This window comes from Zootermopsis nevadensis, unplaced genomic scaffold (genome assembly GCF_977971745.1).
Source record: "Zootermopsis nevadensis isolate Lab colony 2312 unplaced genomic scaffold, Znev_1.0 Znev_ptg000004l, whole genome shotgun sequence".
Taxonomy (NCBI): domain Eukaryota; kingdom Metazoa; phylum Arthropoda; class Insecta; order Blattodea; family Termopsidae; genus Zootermopsis; species Zootermopsis nevadensis.
Genome location: NW_028259136.1, coordinates 5,670,170 through 5,691,613, shown reverse-complemented (window position 1 = coordinate 5,691,613; position 21,444 = coordinate 5,670,170). Strand labels below are relative to the sequence as shown.

Sequence of the window (21,444 nt, the reverse complement as noted above, 5' to 3'; positions counted from 1 at the left end):
TTTGTTTCTGAGTTATTGTGACATTTCTGGAACTTAATCAGTCCAACTTATGTCTCCCCACACATGCACGAAAAAAAAAACACTTACCGGCCATTAATTGAAGAGAATGAATTACAACAGAACACAATAGGAAAGGCTCTCTGGCATTCATAGCTCATGGTTCACGTAACAGTTCCATGTTCTTTGATCGCTGATGCGATGTAAAGGTGCCAGATCCTTTAGTGGCTGACCTTACCTGAAATAAAATAGAATAAATAGCACATTTAACATAAATAACTAATACTTGGCAAGGATAGGATACTGATGCCACTCATGATAGTACTGAAATAAGACCGCGGATCGGCTGCGAACAAAGGAGAAAGACACCAGGTCTGCGCAAAACTTAAAGTTGACCCTGGTGGAGGCGCCATCACCAGGATCGCCCTAAACTCCCCTGAAACACTGTTCAATATCTACCAGACCATACGGTGTAACATTCCGAAGGCCAGAAGTTTTAGTACACGTCACAAGAATCTCAAATTCCACCAAATTGTGCAAAGTGCATTTAGGAAAAAGTTAGGCTTATATAATAATAAATGTATCCAAATACACACACTCAAGGGTAGACACTGCTCTCAAGATCGGTGTTCCAGCCTCATTTCACTCCCGATTTGTTGTTTGGGGACGCGAAATCTTTGGAACCATCATCATTACGACGGACAGGTATGAGACGCCAGACATTCCACGAGATAGATGCTCAAGCCCTCTTGCGGCAATAATGACATACAGGGAGTGGCTTCCAACAGAATATAACCTACAACTTCAGCTTTCGGGGAAGAGCCGCGTGGAATGTTTAATTTTTATTCAACGTTTCAGCAAATATTGCAGTTGCCATCTTCAGGGTGAATGTTCAGTTTAAATCTCTGACCGTCATTACACCCGGCAAAACAGACCCTATAAAGACGGGACAGAAGGTGGGATGAATTGTACAGCAAAGATAAAATCCCCATCTCTCCTACCTGGTACCTGATACGGCCACGAAGGACTCCTCCTTCAGTATATCACGGCTCGAGGAACACTCATCATCGTCACAAACCCAATCGTCAAAATGAAAGTAATTAAAATCTGAGTCAGGCAGATATATCTCCGGTAATGTACTGGGTAGGCTCTAGTGCTTCCAGTCAATCCCCAGATTATTAATGTCGGCCTAATTGTAACTAACTAACTAACTAAATGGATTACCGATCCCAAAGGTTCATCACCGAATTAACCAAAGTCCTCCACCGGACCCTGTCCTGGGCCAACAAAATTCAGTCTCCTTCAACTCCTGTCTCCCATAGATCCCGCCTGACATTATCCTCCCATCTACGTCTAGGTCTCCCCAGAGGTCTCTTCCCCTCAGACTTCCCAACCAATACCCGGTGCACACCTCTTGTCCCATCCATGTGCGCTACATGCCCCTCCCATCTCATTCTTCTCGACTTAAAGGCCTAATTGTAAACTGTGCAATAATTTCACTCTCAGTTCAATTCCTAGCATTCTGAACGCGCATGGCTTCCTTCACTTCCTGTAGCAGTGAATGGTCGTTCTAGGGCAGGCGCCGTGAAGCTCTTGCAGAGATTCAGCAGGTCGAAGATTTCTGCAGTCCCCCACCCCAGAGCGACTAACTCCGATCACTACCTACCTGATGACTGGATAAAACAATATCTGGATGTAAGACAAAGACTACTTCCTTCTGTATCCTTAAAATTCATTATTCATTAATCTCCTTATCATTCTACACCACACGTGATCTGCGTTACTGACAGCGTCGTTAAATAAAATACAGCTTGGTTCACTCAGATCTTCTGGAGCGAATAACTGAGTTTACCAGATTTGAGGTTTTCAGATGGCAGGACAAGACCACACGATGTCTTCTCAAAAGTCAAGATAACTTTCATTTATGAAGCATATCAAAGATCGATAAAATTAAACTCTCTGGGCGGGGGGAGGGGGAGGGGATACTGGCGGTAGCTCACGAAAAGCGTCTCGTTTCGTCTATTCTGACCCATTCAGGGCGTGAAACAGGGCAACATCTTACACCTTACACTGTACGTGTGACTTCAGCACCGATCACTTGTCTGTTATGTCACTGATGCGCTAAGCACATGCCACCGGAACATCACATCACGAGAAAAGTCAGTTTCTTTAGGCGATGGATCTTATTAAGGTTAAAGGAGACCGAGCCATCACGCAACCTCTCAGATTTGTTGAGTTGAAAAATAAGCAATCTACAAAGCCTATTTAGTAAAGCGGTTGATTTGTATTCGGACGGATATTCAGTTCGAGTCCGGGCCGAGACACCACGAAAGCCAACCGAGGTATTCGTGGTTTTACTCAGTCCGTCCTGAATTCCTGGATAAGATTTTAAAATATGGTAAAATCGATCTTGTTTCAGGCCGTTCTGGACAGGAAATGCATCAGACGAATATTTACCTGCGCAGACTTTACTATTTTCATAATCTATTTCTCTGTGGCCTCCCTAAGATACATAGTATTTCCTTCGCCCCACATAAGTTTCCAACTGAAATGTTGTATACACCATTAAACTGGCCGTAAAGGATTATGGGAAAATCTAAAACAGTAAACACACACACACATTCATAAATATTATCCCATAAGACCCAAAATCCCTTGAGAGCAAATGACCACAAACCCTTCTTCCTCTCGCGTGTGGTAAGTCTTGGCCATCTCATCCTTATCGATTTAATCTTCCACAAATTAATCTCTTTTCTGTGTATTTTTCTCTATTAATATGTTAACTCGTCTCCTAGCACCAACCATTGTTATAAACAATTATTTCTGCACACACAATATAAATGTTCTCACTGCCCTAAAATAAGAAATAATTACCCACAGCGTACCGTGTAAACTAGCGATACAAAATTCTGCAGTACCGACCCTGTGACGCGCTCGCCTTAACTCATCAGCGTGCCACATTATAAATATAACTAGAGAAAGTCTGGAACCATAACAACAGCGAGATTCCTCCGCGGAATCTGAAACGGTTTCACTGGAACTGCATCTGATATGAACACTGCTCGTTTCTTGTTTGCTTCAGAGATAACCACACATTACTGTATGGACACAGAGTTTACGGCAAGCAGGCGCTCATTTTGTGTACTAATATTCCCGTCTAAAAGAACTACTGGACGAAAGACTGTTGACAATGAAGTAGGAATGTCGAAAATGTGGCCTATTTTAAATATATAAGTCGGGAGAGACTGAATAAAACCACAAGTCAGAATCGCCGTCCTTCGGACCGGAAGTGTAATTTGAAATCTGTCAAATGCGGATTTTAATCGATTGGTGGGATACAGACGAAGCCCTTCTCTGGCTTCAAAGCACGTGTCACAAAGGTGTACATGGGAAGTTCAGGTAATGATCCACTATACATCGACACCAGCCGGACGTGTGGTCTTGTACCAACGTTCTGGAGGAACGCGCAGACTCCATCTTAAGGGCTGAAACTCACATTCCCAACCTGACTCACTTCGGCCCTACGTTCGTCAGAAACTCTGATAACAACCTACAAGGCCACCATTATCAAAAAAAACCAAAATCGACATTGCGAGACCTTCAGATCTTAATAAATATATGAATACAAAAACAAATGCCGTCCTACCGGCAGTCTGCAAGTGTAATTTCATCTAAAATTTTGTTTAATTTCATTATGTTTCGTCAAAATCAATTCCACGTGAGTCACTGTTACAGCAGGAATATAAATAGATTCTACTTTAAAAATTGATTTCTAAGAACCTGAAAATTAAAGTTTACAAAACAATAATCTTGCCTGTTGTTTTGTATGGGTGCGAAACATGGTCTCTCACTCAGAGGGAGGAACACAGATTGCAGGTGTTTGAGAATCTGGTGTTGAGGAGGATATTTGGGCCTAGGAGAGAAGACGATGGGGCGTGGAGAAAACTGCACAATGACGAGCTTAAAAATCTGTCAGGGTGATGAAGTCGAGAAGAATGAGATGGGCGGGACATGTAGACCGCATGGATGGGACAAGAGGTGTGCACCGGGTATTGGTTGGGAAGCCTGAGGGGAAGAGACCTCTGAAGAGACCTAGACGTAGATGGGAGGATAATGTCAGGCGGGATCTATGGGAGATAGGAGTTGAAGGAGACTGGATTTTGTTGGCCCAGGACAGGGTCCGGTGGAGGGCTTTGGTTAATTCGGTGATGAACCTTCGGGTTCGGTAAGCCATCTAGTTAGTTAGTTAGTCTACTTTAAAAATACTACCCGCACATCTGTTCGTAAAACGAGCCTTAAAAAGGCAGACAAACATACAGAATGGATTGTTGTCCTCTTGTTTCATGATCAAACGTCACAACAATGCCCCAGTTTCAGCTGATTACAAGTTTATTCTTGGTCAATTTCACAGTCAATACGAACAGACGGCTTTATGGGGGTTTAACAAACGTTAGCATTCTTTCACCTCGGTCTTTACAAACAAGACAGATGCATTTCGTCACTTGTTTAATAAGAGTTTCGTGAAAAAACAATACCTTTTCCAAGACTAGAAGCTGTTTATTAAACAAGCAAATATTTCGCTATTACAGAGCATGCGCAACACCGTGATGCACTCGTAACCCTCAAAGATTGACGCGTTGAAGGAATTTGCTGACGGTCGCGTCTGCAATAACAATCAGCCTTGTAATTCGAAATCACCACCAAACATAAACGAGATTAAAATTACAATGGAAGAATGGGGTTATTAATGATCTACCGGTGTGATCCTGGCTTTGAATTAATCTTCTAATAGGCGTGATGAGTCATGCCTATTGTCTTCAGCTTCCCAATAAGGCAGAAAATCAACACCATCACTGATACGCGAGCAACTCAAGAAAGATGATGCAAACGAGATTAACAGCTGAAACAGATTTAACTGCTGTGTGAAAATTACAGTCTTCTGGGATGTTACAGAAAAAAAAACGTATCGAAACGTCGGTAATCGTCTACCAGACTACACGGCACATCCCATAAGACAGTCATCTTCATATTTGCCGCCGTCAGAACCTGAAATCTCGCCAATTTAGGGAATAAAATGCTGGCGAACAGCCAGGAATTCCCAGATTAGAAAATACAGCCCTTCTACATTGTACCTGGAGAAGACTATCAAACGTTACATCACAGAATTTGCTTTCTCATCGACGTGAAAACCTGAAATCGCATATAGGCCATAGTAGTTCTGCATATTTTAATAATTCTTAGGTTCATATCGGATGCTCACTTAATGAAAGACGAAACAAGGTATAAAATAATGGTCGAAGTCTCATTTGTGTAAGAAGTTAAACAACGCCGTGGGTTGCCAGAGACCAGCTGCTGTGTGACCAACAGCTGTCAGATGCCTAGGCTACAGGAGGGATGCTGTGTGATGCACTTCGCCGCCGGCTCAAAGCGATTGTTATACCTCAGAAAAAGATGCCGTGTACCTCAGGCCTTAAAATGGAAATTAACATGTGCCTCCTTCAGCCAATTATATACTACTTTCTAAGAACTAACGGAATATTGAGAGAGTCAGATCCAAAATGTATAATAATCTGTGAATTTAAAGCAGTGGCTCTTGACGTAACTTCATCACCGCAATAGCCAGTCCACCCTTCAGTTAAGACTTACAAGCACCGAAGACTGTGTAATGGTTTTAAGCAAATTCAGAAAAGAAACTAGAAACCATATACGTTATGACATTGCTTAGTGCATAAATTATCTGACACAAATTATCTAGTTCGATCGCCGTGCTCCCCGTTTACACGTTAAAAAATAAATTGCCTTTTAAAAGTTTCATATCTTTCATATACACTTTACCACACAAAGTTTCAGGACCTTATTGTCGCTCCCATTTCAGAATTACCTCAGACCGCCATGTTGGTATTACTGATGGCAGAAAATCCAAATGCCCTTCTTTTCTCATTAAAGTTACCAGAAAAACTACCTAGCAAGATTAATAGCTCTTAATCTTGCCTTGGATCGAACTGCGTGGTAACATCGATAATTTACCCCAAAATGTTCGAGAGTTAGCCTTAGGCTTTATCGATAATGATCGACGGATGATGCAAGTTGCGTGAAGCCTGTCGGTCCAGCCCTATGAATCTAATTAAGTTAGGTTAGGTGTGAGAAGGGTGTACAATGATGCATACACCGACAATCAGAAATAAACCAACCTCAGTTTGAAGACGACTGTCTCTTGGGATGTTGTCCTGTAGTCCGACAAAGATCGACCTACGTTTCAGAAATGTTTTCTCATCGCCCTGGTGATGGAGGCACTAAGCACCTCTGAAATTTCGGTCAGTATCCACCAGACTACATGGAGAAACATCCTAGAACACAGTCATCTTAGTACTTCTCGCTGTACAAACCTGAAAATTCATCAAATGTCAAACGCCTAAAGGACTGACAGTTTCAAGTATAAGACTCCGAAGTAGAAAGCCAGAAGGCCCAATCCGCGTAAGATTCAAAAGTTTCACAGAATTAAAATTAACAACGATAATTTCAAATGATCGTTACGTCGTGCTCCGACACTTGAAAGAATCATCGCGATGTCTTACCTTGCACCAGGTCCTTCAGTTGTGTTAACAGTGCATATCGAATTGAGAAGGCTGAATTCACTATATAAAACACTGCACCTTTTATCACATCTTACCCCCTGCAACAGTGCCCAGCCTTCATCCACTCTCATCACAATTCATGAAAAAACCACGATACGAGCAAATCTAAAATACTAGGCTGGCGTTCTCCTTAGAACTTATTAGAAATGTCACAATTTCACTGAAGTAAGAATCATGCTCAGGACACGTACCTCGATGCTGTTCATCTGGAAGATAGTTGAACGAAACCCACAGCAAGAAGACGAATGTTACTCAGGTAGCAGGATGCTGTGTGTGAGAGAGAAAGCGGACCCACTGTCGGGGGATGCAACAACACCCTCTGGCATCACCAATCCGCAACAGGGTTATTCAACTCACACACAACTGAACCTTGCATTTGATTGTAGTGGCACAAAATCGCGGAATTATGACATGTACTTCTTTGTGTTACGTTAAATTCTTCGTTAAGTGAATTCATGATCGTAACAGTCTGTCTTTCCGTTCATAATTCCCATCTCGGAAACTGATTAACGGATAAAATGTCAGTATCATTTATCTCAAATATTTCTCGAATGATAAAAATATTTATGTAAATTAACTGAATCATATTTGGTACATTTCACAAATCACTTAGTCAATAAACACAATCTACGTTCCTCACTTTTCAAATTTAAAAAAAAAATAGTAGATTTATATTAAAATTTAAGATTGATGTGCGATTTAACATCGATTCTGTCATTGGCATCTTTCTTATAACAGTAAATTTGTCCAAAGGAAAGCAAGCCCTCAGCATCTAGGAGGCGTTTTGTCTGCTATCCTCGAGCGTGAGGGAACGAGAATCACATACAAATTGTTTGATCGAATTCGAAATGGAAGAGAACGCTTGGAAAACGTATATGGTAAGATGTCAGAATAATTAAAATGGATATAAGAAAAAGCAAGCCGTAACCCACAAGATCTACATCGACACTATTTCTAGTGGTAAACCAATCAAAAGTGCGATATGAGGTTCCAACGGCTGTGAGTCCGAAGATGTCTTCTGAGTTGTAGCGCCGTGTAGTCTGGTAAAAATTTATGAATATTTCAGAAATCCTAAAACCCAGAAGACAGCCATATTCAAAACAGATAATATTTCTGCCAAGTGAGCAATCATTAATATCTGACCAAAGCGAAATCCCGCGCCACTGAATTGGTTGCAAACAAGAACTGTAGTGTGGCTCTTTGAACTCAGCGTCCAAATTGCGAAAACATTGAAGAGCCTTGCTCACACGCTGCCGTTACCTTGCAGCTCTCAGATTGAACGCCAGCCGGAAAGCAATAATAATAAAAAACTGTTTTTACCTGCGGAACAAGATGAAGGACTCAGCTTCTCTCGGTACCGGGAGCTTTCAGAAGGATGAATAGGGACTGAAGACGAGCGACCCCTCCTGCAGCCACAGTCAGAATCCGATGTTTCGATATGGGGACCGAATTACTAACGTGATCTCAACATATCCTAAGTTTCAGCTGGAGCAGACGTTTTCGACTTACGTCTTGTTAATGCATGCGTAAAACATTTGTTTAACACACGTTAAATTCACATAGGAAAACTTGATGCAACATACTGTTTCATTTTGAAAGTGACTCTTCTGAGATGTTGCGTCGTGTAATCTGATTATGGAGGCAGCAAGTACCTCTGAAACGTTGGCAGACTTCCTCGAGACTACACGACTCAAAAACCCAGCATACAGCCACATTCATTCTAGTCGCCGTGAGAACCTTAAATCTCACATAACCTTGAGTGTCATTAAATTAACGAAGAAACACACAGCATCCTTTACAGAAGCACAAACGCTTAATGATGTACAAGTGATTCTTCACACGTCTTACAGACATAGAAATAAGAGTCAAAAAATTAAGAGCTCAGTTTTAATGTATCTTTAATATGAGATAGATAAAAAAAAGTCGCCATCTCAAGAGGAAGTGGTCAGGCCCCCCACCTTCCTGTCGGGATGAAGCTCCCACGCTACAGAGGCGCCACCGACGTGTAGCAGCCTGTTTGGAACTTACCTGACAGTGGTGAGAACCTGAGTGTAGTACAGTAGGGTCGATCCAGTCCCCTTACTTGCATGCAAGCATTACACGCTCGTGGTTAAAAAGTCCTATATCCTTGTGCCAGTGTCTCAAATAACTTACAACTAAATTGCAACTGCCTCCATCATCAGGGCGATGAATCACCGCCCTGACGATGGAGGCAGCAAGTTCCTCTGAAACGTTGTTAAATACCTACCAGAGTATACGGCGCTACAACCCAGAAGACAGCGTTGAGAATACGGAAAAATGATCTAAAAATATTTATTGCCAATCTGCACAGAAAAGCTATCTGAGGTACGCACGATCATAGTATACGCCACAAATAAGAATGTTTAAAACAAAAGGATACTCCTTTATAAGTTGTATGTTCGTGTTCATTAAATAATTTTCCTGTGTGATGGGCAATTTCTGAAAATGTTAATAAAGGTTCAATTGAGTTTCATGTATATTAAAACTTCTAATGAACGACATGATTTGTGTGTTTTCTGAAAAGTAACAAGGTCACAGAAGTCAACACTCCCTCTTTAAGTACAGTAAATTCACATCCTTAAGAGTACTAGAATCATCCATCGGTAATCGCCGCGACTCGTAGGCAACTTCAAAAACGTGTGTGTTTTACGGGTCTGCAGTATCACTGCTTACAGGCGGCGGGACTTTGATTGATCTACACTGATCTCAGATAAACATTAAAAACATATCTTATATCTTCGGAGTTTTATTACCAAACAATCACAGAGGTACATAATTATTGTTATTTGTTTAATACCGGATTGTCCACAAAAAATCATAAATAATTTGAAATAACGTTAACGGAAGCAGTAGTGGCCTGTTTTAAAGCACTAAACCAAAATTTGTCCGTAAGGACTAACGAACACCAGTCAGGAAAAACAGATCGCAAGATACAAATTCGAAATCTGAACATTTCGAATATGGGCCAGAAATGTCGACTGCTGCAAGACAACTTGTTCCATGCCAATAAGTAATTAGGCACTGCGAGGGACTAAAGGATGGATGAACAGTTAGAAGAAATCGAGAGACAGATGTAAAGCCCGATAGAAGGCAGAGAGAGAGAGAGAGAGAGAGAGAGAGAGAGAGAGAGAGAGAGAGAGAGAGATGCAGATCGAGGGACAGGCAAATATAGACCATAAGACAAGGAGATCCGCGTACGCCGTGGAACCGAATAGGCCGGTAACTGGACGGAATGCCGTCACCACACTTCTGAGAGGCACAACGTAGCTCCTAGACAGCGGGGTGGAAGGGAGTAGATGGGACACAATTTCCTTCCATAATTATGGTACAGGTTCATACACCGGAAGTTAGCAACTGTCTACTTCTACCTCTCAACCTGGACTTGCACTGTTCGTCACAAGCTTCTAGCATACGCACTGAAACATCTTTTGTCTACACGTGAATGCAGGTATGCGCGGGATCCGCTCCCCCCGCTCATGTATACAAGTCAACATGACAGCTCTGCGTTTCACATGGATCTTCAGGGCATAATAAAAGCCGAGGAACGCATCCTGTAGGACTAGCAGCTTCAAAAGTGCGACATTGCAAGTCTAACGCACATACTTACGAAGTGAGACTCAATTCAGTTTCGAATCTATTACTGACGAACTTCTGGGATGCTGCGCTGTGGTAGAAATTGAGGCGTGAAATACCTAAAGCTTTTCGACTAGTGAGTTAATCAGTCTCAGATTTCTGTTGTTAAACGGTTAGGGTATGATGTATTAAATCAGGTATAGAGGGGATTAAGAAGGAGAGAAACACCGTGACCGACATCAGCCTGCGACCTTGAGGAGCGCGTCATCAGATCGTGTGCTCACGGAGAATCAATCCACTAACTTTCCGGGCGAATGGTTCGGCAAAAAAAAAATTCCTCGTCAATGGCTAGCATCTCGTTTATTTTTAACACTTTCACGTCCAACTAGCAACGGGTCTTTAATACCAGGGCAAGTCACTCTTCCTGCAACAACAGCGCCTCGTGTGACGGCAGTGTTCAAACTAAAAACGTGCAACAAGAACCGATAGTGTGGAACGCTGTAATTCCACGCCGAAATGCTACATTATAAGGTCGTAATAATACCTTCTACAATTATGTTAGCCCGGTTTAACATTTTGGAAAACGAAAATAAGAATTCATAAGATGATATAGTTGCGTCATATTGTGAAATTTAATTAATTATTAGGTTTTTGTCCGTCTAATCACAATTCATATTTAAAATTTACAATTAAGATAATTAAAATATCATTTTATGTTCCTCATCGAACAATCGATTTGCAATTGGAACATCTTTTTACAACATGTTTCGGTTTCTATATAAACCATCTTCAGGTGTAAAAGTTAAAATTATAAACTTAAAACTTAATTATAATTTCTGATATGCAACTTTTTGGTGATGTTCACTTCCAGATTCATTTTCATTCACTCCAATATAAAAATGAATCTGGAAGTGAACATCACCAAAAACTTGCATATCAGAAATTGTAATTAAGTTTTAAGTTTATAATTTTAACTTTTACACCTGAAGATGGTTTATATAGAAACCGAAACATGTTGTAAAAAGATGTTCCAATTGTAAATCGATTGTTCGATGAGGAACATAAAATGATATTTTAATTATCTTAATTGTAAATTTTAAATATGAATTGTGATTAGACGGACAAAAACCGAATAACGAAAATAAGAAGTCTTACTTTCGTGGTAACCCGTACACTGGAATAACAGAGCAGAACCGATCAGATAAAGTGCATCGTTGATTCAGCACTAGCCTGGCGCTCTCGACTAGCGTAAGCCTCATCTACTTGGCTAACAACGCCTAGTTGCGTGGCTGGAGTTGGCTAACGACGCATTTTACAATATCGGTTCCGCTCTGTTCCAGTGTATGGAGCATCACTAAACAACGAATGTAATGCACAAGGCTTTTTATTTTACGTGTTTCAAAGTGTTAGCCGGGTTAAGACCGCTAACACGGTTAACATCTGTTATAATTACAAATACAATGATGACCGAGCTAATGAAGAACACGTACACTCTTCAACAAAAAGAAATTTAATTCCCGTCAGATTTTACGGGTTATACGCGAAACCTAGTAACATAAATATCACTGTAATGTGAATAATGAAATCTGCAACTTATTCTTACAGTTCTCTCTGTCTGCTGTTCAGAGATGGATGAATTGTCAGCACAGAGACGAGCGGTCACTGCAGTGCCGTGAACCCAGACAATCCGTGCGCCATCTACGTGGTCATTAACATACCTACTGTTAATCTTGCCAAAACATCACAATTCCACGCAAAATGGCTGTCTTCTGAAATACAACAACGTTTAGTCCGACTAATATTGACCGACGTTTCGGATGAGTCTACGGCCTCCATCTTCAGGGCGCTGCATCACATAATACAGCCATCTTTATACTCGTCGCCGTCAGAACCTCAGAACTCACAATTTCAGTTCTTTGTTCGGGACTCGAACAGCGAACTTCACAATCAACAGCAGTGGGCGCTGTAAGCGCTCTGCATTGCCGGCTGTAAATCTGTTTTCAGACTCCCCACAGACCTCCCGGAGCTACTTAAGCACCAAAACAGGCCTTCGGTTCCATGACTTCGGGATTTCCCCCCACCAAAGCACGAAATCCAATTCCACCCTCAGCAGCCGGTAAAAATCAACACATTAGCTAACAACCCTCTCTGTCTCTCTGTATCCAATTGATTAGAGGCTCTCCCCCCGCGTCGCCACCAGTCACCCGACCGCCCTACACAGTGGTATGACGTCACTGAGTTCATGAATAAACGTAGCTAAGAGACAAGAACAAAACTTTTGGTAACTGCTTTTTTTTGGTTTAAACTTTAACCAGCAACGCCATCTTTTCTTACTAAGTGCTCAGTGCTGTAGACGTAAGTTGTTTCAACAGACTGGCTTTGCCCCATTTACGTATTACGGAAGACTACAAACAAAACACAACTTGAAAATGTCTTCTAGGTTGTTTCGCCTTCAGAGGTACTTCCTGCCTCCCATCAAAATCATCCTAATGTTGGATACAGTGAAAACCTCTAAAAGTCCATCACAAACACATTCAGGATAATCGATCTCGGTTTTCTTTCCAAATCCAAGAAATATCTGTCATAGAGATTTACGTCGCTTGCTGGAAGACTGATTCGCATCAACTTCGTCCAACGATACGCAGGAATGTGTAAGGAGGCTGTACCTTATCTCAAGGCACTATCCTGGCATTTTTCAAGACAAACAACGAAAAACGTCAACGTGACTGATCCCCAGATCGGATTCAAAACGGGTATCACCCGAACTGTAGCTGTGCTAACCTGTTCGGCACGAGGTAAACAATGGCCATGTTGTATTTAAATTTTTGGACTAGTTCAATATGTGTCACGGGACAGTGGAGATACAGTCACTGCGTCGTCAAACCCAGGAGGTTCAGACCACCTTACAGCGTGACACGTAACCTGACAGCAACACAGTGGAGGCAGATGACCCCAAGACGTGTCCAGCATCCCGCATTCTATTAGAATATTCATCTCACAATCACCATGGCAACCAACACACCTGCTATCCAACTCGACGCGTATGAAGGGAACACATTCCGAAGACAGCTGCTGAAGAAACGTGGTTTTATTCTGTACCACGTTTCATTAACATGATCGGTTGTCAGTAATAGCTCACGAGACAGTTATCCTGTCCTTATCCTGAAACCAGATGAATCTCCCCCACCCTCATCCCTACTTCCCCGAAATTAATTTTAACATCACCTTTCCACCTATTTCTTGCTACTTACAATTATTCAAACGCCTTCTACGTATCTTTTCATACGATTCTAAATCGGGAATTTTCAATAAATCACAAATAAAGTAACATGGTACGTATGTCAGTTACTGTGTGTAGCCAATGTTTGTACTTGCATGTATGACGTCATGAACAGAGAATCCCTACTCGGTGCAGGTCAGCCGTACGGCACGCGCGTTATAACCTCTGACATCACTCGGAGTAGCTGGACCGGAAAAACTGGTTCAAACCCCGGCTCGTGTGCCTGAATTACTATTATCCTCGTACGGAGGTGAAATATTGTGTAATCCACAAAAGAGCGTGGTGTTCCGGTAATCGGATTAATAGGTCTGCTTCCAAGTGGGCACGTGACACCTCTTCATTTGTTCGTGTCCATCACAACACAGTAACCTGTTACAACTATTCCAGGATAACAGAAATAAAATGGCGTACGGAATGCAGTTATTAAGGCCGAACTATGCAGCAAACCAACAGCTCATACTTTCGCGTCGTTAAAATTACGCAATTTCGGACATTTCTGCTCGCTGTGTTCTTGACATTCCGAGGGGGGGGGGGGGGGGAATGCGATTATTCAAACCAGTGGGGAGGCTTTTCTTAACAAACGATTCCGTCATCTTTGCAGTTATGCAAACAAATTCCTCAAAACATGCCCAATTGTCGAGTTTACCATCCCCGCCACCAAATGCCGTTGTCAATCTAACATTTGCATAACCACTCTCACAAGCCCTACAGAACAAGTAGGAGTAGAAGAAACACAGGGATATGATATGATAGTTGCTTGTAACCCCCCCCCAGGGGGGGGGGGGGGGGCACGGCAGCTGCAAAGAATGTCGACCTCCTCTTATTCCGTTTTTGCAGAGACGATGGTGTGGTACTGCAGTGTGTAAACAATCGTCCCAAATAACTAACTTACTAACTAACTAACTAGATGGCTTACCGAACCCGAAAGTTCATCACCGAATTAACCAAAGCCCTCCACCGGACCCTGTCCTGGGCCAACAAAATCCAGTCTCCTTCAACTCCTATCTCCCATAGATCCCGCCTGACATTATCCTCCCATCTACGTCTAGGTCTCCCCAGCGTTCTCTTCCCCTCAGGCTTCCCAAACAGTGGACCCAACCAACTAGATGGCTTACCGAACCCGAAGGTTCGTCACCGAATTAACCAAAGCCCTCCACCGGACCCTGTCCTGGGCCAACAAAATCCATTCTCCTTCAACTCCTATCTCCCATAGATCCCGCCTGAGATTATCCTCCCATCTACGTCTAGGTCTCCCCAGAGGTCTCTTCCCCTCAGGCTTCCCAAATAGTGGACCCAACCAACTAGATGGCTTGCGGAACCCGAAGGTTCATCACCGAATTAACCAAAGCCCTCCACCGGACCCTGTCCTGGGCCAACAAAATCCAGTCTCCTTCAACTCCTATCTCCCATAGATCCCGCCTGAGATTATCCTCCCATCTACGTCTAGGTCTCCCCAGAGGTCTCTTCCCCTCAGGCTTCCCAAATAGTGGACCCAACCAACTAGATGGCTTGCGGAACCCGAAGGTTCATCACCGAATTAACCAAAGCCCTCCACCGGACCCTGTCCTGGGCCAACAAAATCCATTCTCCTTCAACTCCTATCTCCCATAGATCCCGCCTGAGATTATCCTCCCATCTACGTCTAGGTCTCCCCAGAGGTCTCTTCCCCTCAGGCTTCCCAAATAGTGGACCCAACCAACTAGATGGCTTGCGGAACCCGAAGGTTCATCACCGAATTAACCAAAGCCCTCCACCGGACCCTGTCCTGGGCCAACAAAATCCATTCTCCTTCAACTCCTATCTCCCATAGATCTCGCCTGACTTTATCCTCCCATCTACGTCTAGGTCTCCCCAGCGGTCTCTTCCCCTTAGGCTTCCCAACCAATACCCGGTGCACACCTCTTGTCCCATCCATGCGGTCTACATGCCCAGCCCATCTCATTCTTCTAATCGTCCCAAATATATATAACAAATCATTTCAAACGACTACTGTAAAAAAAGAATAGAAAATCTGAAGATTTTTTAAGAACGTTAAAACAATGAACTATCTGGACATTATTCATCGCCTTGTTTTTTAAAACACGTTTCAAACGATTCGTTTTTCTAACAAAGAATCCAGACGATAGATAATGTCCAAAAATGTCGTTGTTTTAATAAGGCAACGTTGCAGAAACCATACAGTCTACAGATCCTCTGATTCCCACTAGGCTCTTCAAAACAAATCCGACACGACCCTGGATGAGTGAGATTTCACGTTCCCACGGCGACTAGTATGAAAATGACGGTCTTCTGGGTTGTTGCGCCGCGTATTATGGTAGACGATTACCGACGTCTGAATCATGCTTACTGCCTCCGTATTCAGGGCGACACGTAATCACTCAACGCTTCAAGATCTGATCCACTTAGAACTTCGTTAAATACAACCACATATTACTCAACTTGCAGTCTCGTCCCAGGCGCCAGGCACGTGACTAATTTGTAAGTGCACAATTCAGCGAAGTGATCAGAACAATGCGAGTCCGAAGACTTCAGAAATCTTAGAACAATGTCCGTTTCCGTGGTAAGGGAAACAACAGCTTTATATTGTGAAATTCCCATCACCGATATTTCCTAGTGTATTCTTCCAAACAGATCGCAAAGGAATTTCCTGTTGTTTGGCGCGTCTCCAAATGTAGGTACATGGGTGACAGTTATCTTCGCAGTCTCAACGGAATTACAGACGTTTCCGTAAACGCAGCGGCGTTCAAGAGAGAGTTGTAAAGCCGCTAGACTTGTAGTGAGATAACGTTTCGGTGAAATATATTGCTTCCATCTTCAGGGCTGAATTAAAAATGCTGAACAGAATGAGATGGCAATATTGTCCATTTCTAGGTAATATCCTACGATTCGACTCCAATGCGGAAAATCACTTAACATTAAAAATGGTCCGTATATCTCGGGCGGTACTCGAACAGGGTACCGTCGAAGGTGAATGTGTGATGAAGAAGCTTATATAATCATATCTGTAACATGTCAGTACAATGAGTCAGTCCTCGGTTTAAGAATATTCGTATTACGAAATTTCGACTTTATAATGAAGTTCGTACCTTCTGATTGGTTCGTCGACCACACACTACGAGGTGCGATCGGAAAGTTTCAAGACTGTGTCAATAGCGGGCGAACCGGATGTAGTACGAGCTTCTGCCTCTAGGGGGTGCGGCCTACATTCATAGTGAATCAGTGTGCCAGCCGGCATCATCGAATTAGCATTTGTTTCTTAGTTACGGGCGTTTTGGTAGTGCATTACACCGACCCTCCTGCGATTTCGGAATGGCGTGTGCATCAAATTTTGCCAAAGACTCGCCAAAACGGCTACGGAAACCTATGAAATGCTAAAGCAAGCATTTGGGGAGTCCGCAATGGGTCGTGCACAAACTTTTGTGTGGCATTCACGTTTTAAAAATGGCCGAACCTCTGTCGATGATGACGAGCGTTCTGGACGACCATCTTCGAGCACAACGCCCGAAAATGTTACGAAGATTCGGCAGGCCATTCACGAAGATCGACGTCGTACCATCAACGACTTGTGCGACATTGTTGGGATAGGCTATGGGACCTGTCAGCTGATTCTAAAGGAAGAAGTCCACATGCGACGCATCATGACAACGCGCCAGCGCACACCGCCCTCAAAGTTCGGCAGTTTTTGGCCTCAAACACCATGGCCGTCATCCCGCACCCTCCTTATTCGCCGTGTGACTTCTTCCTCTTCCCAAAGATGAAAATTCAGCTAAAGGGAGGAGATTTGAGACGATAGAAGAGATTCAGGCAGAATCGCAGATGGTGCTTGACAGGCTGACAAAGAAAGATTTCCAGGGATGCTTCCAGGCTTGGCAGAGGAGCTGGGATCGTTGTGTTCACTCCCAGGGGAACTACTTCGAGGGTGATAGATGAATTTAATACCTGAGATAAGTGTACGGGTTTTTATACGCGCAGTCTTGAAACTTTCCGATCGCACCTCGTATATTACGTTCTCTAGGTGTCCAAGATGTCCTCTCGTGGACATTCAACGCTTTAAAGCACAGTGCACCGCTCGCTTTAACAACCACCTACTCTGTTCTATGTCCGCACAACGTATTTATAGATTTCGTATGATTCTCGCAATAAGAATCGATTATTTCCTGAAACAACGTTAACCAACTGATTTGTAATGGAGACGTGTTCCGTTTTCTTTGAGGTACGGACTGAATTTTTAGATAATATTAAGACGAGGTTCGTTTAGGATTAAATAATACTGATTGTCTGTTATATCGTGTTCCACTTTTATCAAATTCGTGAGATGTTTTTGGCAGACATTCAAACAAATCTCCTTTGCCGATTGAACAATGTCCATTACACATGACACGCAAAGTGTGAACAGTTCAAGGAATCCCACTACGTCGTGAGAATGCAATGGGATCGTCATTTATTTCTTCGGGGAATCTCGTTACCAAATGAATCCTCCAAGAGGTGACCATCCAACTGCCTATTGTTCCAACGATTCTGAGCGACAGACTTTGCATCTTTCTCGGAATATGTTTTCATTCCTTACGCAATCATTTCAATTACAGAGAATCATCTTTCGTTTCGCATTTGTTCCTGTACCGTAGGCCAGTGCTGCCAGTAACATATGTCGGACATGATCGAGGACTTAAAAATTATCCTCTTTCGAAGAGGATAATGCAATATCAGAAAATAAATTCTTTGACGAAGATGGCGGTCTTCTGGGTTGTAGCACCGTGTAGAAGTTTATCAACGTTTCAGAGGTCCCTGCTGCCTACACCATCAGGGTGATGAGTGAATACTCAACAGCGATGCAACCCTGAACTCATAGCCGTGAAAATCTCAAATCCTATTAAATTAACTGACAATTAAGCAAGAATCTTTTTGTGTTCTTCACCCGTCTAGTGTGAACGAAGAACATTTCATGGACTTCGGTGGCAAATCGGACACTAACAGAAACTAGTGTCCGATCACATTACTGTGCTGATTCCAGCATATGTGGACGTCTTGGTGCGGGAGCAATGATTTTTTTATCCAAGCGTTATTATTTAGTGTTCTGTCTGACGACAGGTCCATATGAACAGGATCCTGCCATCCTTTTCTCGGACTGGGACCTGTTCATATACGTTCTTGGCAGATGATCCAGAAGTGGTTTGCCATTGCCTTCTTCTGTGTGTGAATGGGATGCCACGGAGAAACCGGGGAAGCCCCCGGAGGAAAACTCCGTGTTGCCTAGACCACGCCTTTGCCCAACACAAGTTATAAATTCGGGCACCGCCGGGAATCGAACCCAAGACCCCAGGATTACAAGGCCAGCGTTCTAACCGCTAGACCGCCTCATCTTATTATTATTTAGTGTTCTGTCTGACGACAGGTCCATATGAACAGGATCCTGCCATCCTTTTCTCGGACTGGGACCTGTTCATATACGTTCTTGGCAGATGATCCAGAAGTGGTTTGCCATTGCCTTCTTCTGTGTGTGAATGGAGTAGTTGTTGGGATGCCACGGAGAAACCGAGGAAGCCCCCGGAGGAAAACTCCGTGTTGCCTAGACCACAGCCTTGCCCAACACAAGTTATAAATTCGGGCACCGCCGGGAATCGAACCCAAGACCCCAGGATTACAAGGCCAGCGTTCTAACCGCTAGACCACCTCATCTTATTATTATTTAGTGTTCTGTCTGACGACAGGTCCATATGAACAGGATCCTTCCATCCTTTTCTCGGACTGGGACCTGTTCATATGCGTTCTTGGCAGATGATCCAGAAGTGGTTTGCCATTGCCTTCTTCTGTGTGTGAATGGAGTAATTGTTGGGATGCCACGGAGGAAAACTCCGTGTTGCCTAGACCACGGCCTTGCCCAACACAAGTTATAAATTCGGGCACCGCCGGGAATCGAACCCGAGACCCCAGGATTACAAGGCCAGCGTTCTAACCGCTAGACCACCTCATCTTATTATTATTTAGTGTTCTGTCTGACGACAGGTCCATATGAACAGGATCCTTCCATCCTTTTCTCGGACTGGGACCTGTTCATATACGTTCTTGGCAGATGGTCCAGAAGTGGTTTGCCATTGCCTTCTTCTGTGTGTGAATGGAGTAATTGTTGGGATGCCACGGAGGAAAACTCCGTGTTGCCTAGACCACGGCCTTGCCCAACACAAGCCTACACAAATTTAAAGACAGAGATTCTTGAAATCCGCGCTTCGCAACAGTACAAGAAAATGGTAACGTCAACCATGGGTAAAATCCTCTTAACGCCGAAGACGGTTACTCTGGCCAATGGTGGACAAAGCTGACAATCGCTTCACTACTAACATCTGTTATTCCAGGTATTCTAAGCATTATTACAGCTGAATATCAAGTATCACGTCTGTTAGCGAAGTCACAGACAGATCTATTGTCAGAAAATCGGTAACTCAATACTTGCATTCCGTGTGTATGTCGTCTTCTAACGAAGCGGTTCATTTAAGCACGATGTGACAATTGAAGGAGTCAGTGCTAGAACCAGATAAGTCCACCTGAACTTTTGTTCATTTACGTCTTCACACACATAAAAATCTGCTGGAATGGCCTGAAGTTCGGTGACAGTACACGGCGCTTAGCAGGAAACAAAAAAATAATTACATCACTACATTATTGAGATTTTGCAAAATTCTGTTTACATAAGTAGGTTTTCCTCAAACATATTCCACGTGCACAGCGCATTGATGTCAATATTTTAGGGTAGTTTTTGTGGGTTGATCCTTCCTTTAATAAACTTACGAGTCTCCTCCACATATTAATTCATCTCTCTTTTATCAGCCTTGTAGAACTGCCTGAAAGATGAAGGATTTGTGGCTTTCACAGCGGTGAGTCTGGTAGAAATTTACCGACGTTTCAGAGGTCCTTGCTGCTTCCATCATCAGGGCGATAATCAATCTGATGATGGAGGCAGCAAGGGCATCTCACCGCCGTGAAAGCCTCAAATCTTACAAATTTCCTTTGGAGTGTAATATCTATTCTGTTGATTATCTCTGTCTGTAATAAATCTGTAGGGTCATCTGCACTAAACGTCAGTACTCCATTTACAGATATGTAAGATGCAAAGTTCGCATTTGTTAACCACCTGTTTCGCCTCAAATAATCTGGGGTGCATCAGCATCAGTTGAAGTCTACTAACGTCACAGAGCTGTGTGTCACGGACAATGAGTCACGAGTCATCCGATATGTGATTCCTTGTATTACATGGCGAGATTAAAGATGGGTTCGTTATCGCCAGCTTCTCCATACATCGGCGTATTGTTCTAACTCTTTGAAGCCAAAGTTCATCTGGATATTTAAGAATTCAGTAAGTACCTCAAATAAAGAACAACACGTCTCCATAACAAGAATCATACGAATCTCATAAATACACTGAATTGGCAAAATGTAGTTACCGAATTTTGAAGCAGGTGGTACATATAGTTACCACCGTGATTTTAAGGGGCTGACAATCTTATAGAAGTGTACAACACGAGAGGCAAAGGCTTCAATGGGTTTTAGCACCAACAAGAATCATACGAAGGGTAGTCATGGACCAGCGTACATCAGTTTTTCTCTTAGTTCGATCCATTCGTCGGATCTCACCCGCGACCAACTTATCCAGAGCTTTAATTAGAGAAAAAATTATTGCGTGGAAAGGAAACACGAGAGTTCTACAATCGCGTTTCGCTGAGCAGCAGTTGATCCGTTGCGCCAGAGCATCAACAAACACCTTCTGTCCGCGCGCATTTTTCACCTCAGCTTTATGCCAACCACACCGGCCTAGCTCTAACTGTTCATTTGTTATCACTGTCGAACTAAAGGCGAAAGGAAAATTTTCCGATACTACAATTATCCCACATTAAGTAGCACAAGATTCTCTACATCAGTGGTATTCAACCATTTTTTGTTCGCGTA

At 43.0% G+C, this 21,444-nt stretch overlaps 2 protein-coding genes across 6 annotated transcripts in view; both read right to left on the bottom strand.

The window, feature by feature from the left end:
* The window catches only part of peb (zinc finger protein pebbled), a 138,651-nt gene that overhangs the window by 40,161 nt on the left and 77,046 nt on the right, over positions 1–21,444 (bottom strand). Inside the window, exon 1 of one of the 5 annotated variants that reach the window (XM_087342976.1) lies at positions 88–227. The exons of the other annotated variants lie outside the window; for them this stretch is intronic. The gene's annotated coding sequence lies outside the window, so the exon portion shown is untranslated. Of the gene's footprint in view, positions 1–87; positions 228–21,444 lie in introns of those variants that run through there. 5 annotated transcript variants of the gene reach the window in all.
* Positions 208–21,444, bottom strand: part of LOC110829163 (lon protease homolog 2, peroxisomal) — a 121,850-nt gene continuing 100,613 nt past the window's right edge. Inside the window, exon 18 of the transcript XR_002542893.2 lies at positions 208–235. The gene's annotated coding sequence lies outside the window, so the exon portion shown is untranslated. The remainder of the gene's footprint in view (positions 236–21,444) is intronic.